We start from the raw sequence: 6,000 nt of genomic DNA on the forward strand, positions 1-6,000 counted from the left end.
TCACTAGACTTCCGACCGCGGTCCCTGCGCTGTGCCCTGCGTCCCCAGGACTACTCTGTAACGACTGATTCGTGCTTCTTCGTCCCATCACCTTTGCCCCCAGCCCCTGAGTCTCGCTCCTCTGCCAGTCACCAGATTGTCCTCTGTACCTGTGAGTCTGTTTGCATTTACTTTTCTGTTCCTTAGATTCTGCATATAAGTGAAATCATATGGTATTTATTGTTGTCTAACTCATTTCATACCCTCTAGGTCCATCCATGTCGTCGCAAATGGTAGGATTTTATTTTCTGTATGGCTGAGTAATATCCATTGTATGTATGTACCATAACTTTACCCGAGTTAAGTGATGGCCACTTAATTTGCTTCCACATCTTGGCTACCGGCTTCAAGATTCCACCAAAACACAGTTATGACAAATGGATGAATTCAGTAAAGTAGCAGGATACAAAACTAGTATTCAGGAGTTATTGCATTTTTATATGCCAGCGATGAACTATCAGAAAGAGAAATTAGCAATCCCATTTACGATTGCATTGAAGAGAATAAAATACCTAAGAATAAAATTAACCAAGGACGTAAAAGACCCAGGAAACTCTAAGACACTGAAGGAAGAAACTGAAGAAGATACAAATAAATGGAAGCGTATACTGTGCTCATGGGTAGGAAGAATCAACGTCATTAAAGTGTCCACACAGCCCAAAGCAATCTGCTAAATCTACGCCATCCCTATCAAAATACCAATGGCATTTTTCACAGAACAAATAATCCTAAAATTTATATGAAGTCACAAAGACCCCAAATAGCCACACCAATACCGAGAAAGAACAAAGTGGGGGGTATCACGTTGCTGATATCAAACTGGACAGCTCGGCCACAGTCATCAAAACAGCATGGTACAGACACGAAAACAGACACATAGATCAGTGGAACAGAACAGAGAGCCCAGAAATAAACCCGCGCTTATAAGGGCATTTCATCTGCGACAAAGGCAAGAATAACGATGGGGTGAAGACAGTCTCTTCGATGAATGGCGTTGAGAAAACTGGACAGTTTTCTTAGATGTAAGACCCGAAACCATAAAACTTCTAGAAGAAAAAACGTAGGCAGTGAGCTCCCTGACGCTGCTCTTAGTAATTTTTTTCGCTATATCCCCTCGGGCGAGGGAAACCAAAGAAGAATCAGCAGCCGGGGCTGCACCAGCTGAAGAGTCTGCACGGCGACGCTTCTCCCCGTGGGGACGCGATCTGGCCGCCACGGGCGCGTCGCCGGATCTGCCGTGGTGCTTGAATCGGTCTGCACTCTCGGCTCACTTTTTTCTTTAATTTTCTGCCTCCGTTAATATTAAAAGATGTTTAAGTTTTCTATCGAGGGACAACCCATATTTCTATCACCCTCCAAAATCGCTAAACCTCGCCAAAGGAGTCATGTCCCCCTTAGATCTGCTTAGACAAACGGGGAGCATCGTTATCTTACATTTCAATCTCTGTTCCAGGTCGTCGCAGTCGCCATCTAATTGCCATTGTTTCTGTAAGTCGGTCAGCCGTGAATTCACCACGGATTTAGTGTGGCCTAGAGAAAATGCCCTTAGACTTATCTTCTCACAGACGTTACATTTAGAATATACTGTCATCAGACAATTGTGAAATCTTTTCTGCAAAAAATAACCTGCTATGTTTGCTGGGCATGCTCGGCCCGTGGGCTCACAACATATTTTATTTATTTATTTATTTTTTAAGCCTACAGCACCTGGTCTTCCTAGGTGGTCTCCCATCCAAGTACTAACCAGGCCCGACCCTGCTTAGCTTCCGAGATCGGACGGGATCGGGCGCGTTCAGGGTGGCGCGGCCGTAGACTTCACTCCATATTTGATATACAAATCTGAGCAACATGCCCCTGACTGCATACGCACGAAGCACACTGGCATCCAGATGACAAGTTCACACACACACGAGTCTCATCTCAAGAAGCCCTGAAACTTATGGGGTGGTTGATGCGGAACGGAAGGGTATCGGTAGCTATTAGTCCTCTTGCGGGGACAACAGTGGCCGAGCCACACGGCTCAGTCTGCGCACTTCTGAAACATTACGTAAACAACGTTCTAGCTTAGAATTATTTGTATCCTGTGTGATTGATCCACTACTTCAACCTGGGGTCGTAACGCATCGCCAGCACTAAGGACAAAAACACAGAAAAACCCGTATACCAAATAAAAACCTGCTGAAATCGTCTGGACAGAAACACACACAATATCAGAATCTTAAAAATTCCTACTGTGGAAGACATCCTGATTAATTTTTTTACATTAACTTTTTTTCCCCCCCCAGTGTAATCAGTTTTACCCTCTCATGGTCACCACTGAATTATCAGAATATAAATTATTATAAATAAAAACTGGAACCTTTATGATTTATCCAGATAATGACTTTTCCAACACATCTGAATCTTAGTATGCAAATTTTGCTTTGCAGTTAATAACAGGACTTAGGTTATTGAAAATGAAAGGTTGCCCCATTATGGCTGTCAGTGCTAAATGCTACTGTGATGTTTGACTTACTAAACATATATTTAAAAGAGGACACTTTTACCTATCCTGAAGACATCGGTCGCTAGGCCCCAAGTAACACATTAGCTACTGAATAGTATTCCTAGGAAACATATTAGCTAATATGTGGACTAGTCTGATGGGGATAATGTAAACTATCTAATGAAACGTTATGTGCAGCAAAGTACATGCACTAAAAACTTACAGCCCGATAAATTTGCGCTGTCCAAACGCAGCAGCGAATTCACACACAGACGGGTAGACAGTATCCCAAGCGTTCGGACAACCGCCCATGCACGTGTCATTTCCACGACTATCTCCCACAGGACCTTCCGTGACTAACGCACATTCGAGTCACAGATTAGTAAGTGTGCACCAGACACAGACGCAGTTTCAAAACGGAAGGAACTGGCGCGTACGGAACACCGTTCACCACGATATAACTACATGCTAACGTCACTGTGAGTGCAAATGGGACATCCTGGGCCGTTACCGAAACGAAATTGTTCCACAGTAATAAAATCCATTTTATGTTTTCTCGTACTATGGAGTTAAGTTAGAAATCAGTAATAAAAATCAATAGGAAAAGCCCAACTGCTTGGAAATTAAGCAATGTCCCCCTAAATAATCCATAACTCAAAAATATATCGAAGCAGAAAACATACGAGTAATAGAAATGCGAAATGCCGATCGCGCTAATACACTGAGAAGTGCTTACAGGGAACTCTAGAGTCAAAAAACCAATCCATTAGAATGCAGAAGGCCCCAGATCAGGAACTGATTTTATGAGAAGCTAAAGACAAACAAAGATTAATGAGGCTAAAAGCAGAAATCAGAAAAATAGCAGACATACTTACAAGCTGAAAAATAAAAATTAGTAACATGAAATAACAGTATGTCTGAAACCCTATTAGCCACATTAATCACGAGCGAGATGTAACACAAAATATTAATAGCTAAAGGACATACAAAATAAGAGCATATTACTAACCAACTTACAGTTTTTGAGGTTTCGAATCAAATTTTCAGCCAACTAGTGAGAATCTTGGGCAAACGATGCAGTCAGAAAGAGAACAAAATGATGTCATTCCATTTTTACAAACTTAAAGAAGTCAGGTAAAAGCGAAGTGCGTTTCAGAGGGAGCGGCGTGGGGAGAGGGGCTGGAGGGGCACAGCGGGGTTGAGCTCCGCTGGGCGCGACACGCCACTGCAGAGTCACACGAGACGCGTATGATGCGCCAATGTGCTCGCATCCTTGGGACTGACGGCAGCCCTGCCCCCGAGCCTGGTGGCGAACGCGCGACTGGTTTGTGGGAATGTGCCACACTGCTTCACGCCGCTCCCGCTCCCCTAAGGCTCCTTACCGGTTGACGATCTAGAGTTTACTTCTATACTTGGCAGAGCGAATTTTCTCTCTGGTCTACGACTAATTTTTTTCGCTGTTACTTGGGTCTTTAGAATTACCTTCTATGGTTCTAGAGAATGAATATAAATGCACTATATAGAATAAATGAAGACTAAAATAGGTACTATTTCGTGGAATTTATGACAGACCTTTGCCAAGGAAAGACGTTTGCCTCTCCTGGGACGTTAATCATTAGGCCCCAGGTCACAGAACCGCCAACGCACGCGCCGAGAAATGCACGACGCGGATGTTGCGTTTCAGTAAGAAACGGTGATGCCGCGTGTGATGTTTCTATCTCTCTCCGTTGACACCCCGAACATAACATTCCTTTTTAGCCCAACACAATATTGAAATGTGAACTATTTTGCGTTTCAAAAGAAACACTGCAACTTTTTCATATAAAATCATGGTTTCAGAGAGATCTCATGAAATGTTACATACGGCTTCCCATGTCATAAGAACGAGAAATGGCTAATCTGTGTCACTCTTCAAAGATTCCAAGAGAAACGGACGCATGACACAGTGTGGCCACACAGACCTTATGGGTCACGGGGCAGCTCTGCTGAAACCCCAGGAACCGGACGGATGTGGACGATCTGATAACACCGTGGCGAACTCAGTGTTCACCGCAACGACGTCTGATCCAATAGGAACTTGCCAGAGAATTCTCTCAATCTCTCAATATTTCTCCGTCAAAGCAAAAAAGAGCCGGAATGAAAGGGGAAAGGGCCAGGATGCGGTGGCGGAGGGGACCGTGGCAGGGTCTCAGCAAGGAGAAGGGCGCACTGTGAAAATGCGTCCCAGTGAGGCCCTAGCAAGGTGCAGACTGACTCGGGTGTCACAGAAGCGACAACGTGCATTTCGAAGGCTCCCGGCTCCTCACCAGCTCCGAAGGGAGAGGCGGGTTCCCTGTGAGGGCCGCTCGTCTGGACCGCAGACTGGCATCGGGAACGAGTCCCTCAGCATCCTCGAACAAGCGTGCCCGTCACTGACGCAGACCGGCCCTCCGGCAGGGACGCGTCCCCGCGGCCAGGCTCCCCCGGGCGGCCGCCGGCGAGGGACAGCCGGACCGGGCCGAGCCCGTTCTCTCTAGAACCTTGGCGACTCGGACTCAAGCATACGCAGGTGTTCCTACACAGACGCGACTTCACATGTGGCCTCGAATCGCGCTAACAGAGCCAGATGAGCTCCGCGGGGGAAGCAACCCTGGGTCACCTGGCACCGTAAAGGGGAAACGAGGTGGCGAATGTGTGACTGCAGTGCCAGCGTCCGCGGCCACGTGCCTTTCTCCCCCGCGAGCACCTCGGTCCCACTCGGTCCCTGCAGCAAAACACAAAGGACACAGGTCAGACCCGAAAACGCACGGAATTCATGAAAGTTAAAGCGCGGCGTCGGCTCCATCTTAGCGGTCACCTGGGCGGCCGCGTGACCCGTCGTCACCTGCGCCATGTCGTCTGTTCACCTACTGCTAAGTCACTCGCTTTGCAGGGCCAGCTGTCCTGTCTGCCAGCCACGCAAATAAGAGGCAGCAGCTGCCCCGTGACCGCCACCCCCAGAGCCATCTCCCACCCACGAACGCAATTAGCACGAACTCAGGGGCGCGCGGGAGGCCGAGCGGGGCCGTCCCGCGAGCCGGTTCCCAGGGTTCTCTTCCTTTCTGGAAGGCCGCTCGGCTGGGCCTCAGCGACCGCAGAGCCTCAACGTCGCCCCGACTCAGACCGGATGCCGCCACAGGCTGTCACCACTGCCCCGCCACCATGCAACGCGCTGACGCCCTGAGCGTCCACGCTCGGCCTACGGTGGACGCGGCACAGCGGGCCCTTCCCTGACTGCGATAAACCTGGTCATGACGGTGACTCCGGCAGCCTCACGGGGGCCGTCGGGAGCGACGGCCGCGGGGGTACTGCGGGGGTCCGATCTCGGGGCGGGTGCATTTACTCTGTGTGATAGAGACAGAGAATCAGGAGGTGACAGTGAACTTGGTTATTTCGCTTAAAGGATTACTAAAGGGTGTCACGAGCTGTGTGACGCTGCTGACTGGCGTCTGGTCCTC

At 48.3% G+C, this 6,000-nt stretch overlaps 2 non-coding genes across 2 annotated transcripts; both read right to left on the bottom strand.

Annotated features, from left to right (window-relative positions):
- Positions 1-1,734: 1,734 nt before the first annotated feature.
- On the bottom strand, positions 1,735-1,853 carry LOC120595353 (5S ribosomal RNA). Its single transcript, XR_005650801.1, has one exon. It is a non-coding gene; the product is annotated as a 5S ribosomal RNA (ribosomal RNA).
- Positions 1,854-4,875: 3,022 nt separating this feature from the next.
- LOC120595386 (small nucleolar RNA SNORD109A) lies at positions 4,876-4,942 on the bottom strand. The gene has a single exon (XR_005650812.1). It is a non-coding gene; the product is annotated as a small nucleolar RNA SNORD109A (small nucleolar RNA).
- Between the last annotated feature and the right edge of the window lie 1,058 nt (positions 4,943-6,000).

Source organism: Pteropus medius, unplaced genomic scaffold (assembly GCF_902729225.1).
Source record: "Pteropus medius unplaced genomic scaffold, Ma_sr-lr_union100, whole genome shotgun sequence".
Taxonomy (NCBI): Eukaryota; Metazoa; Chordata; class Mammalia; order Chiroptera; family Pteropodidae; genus Pteropus; species Pteropus medius.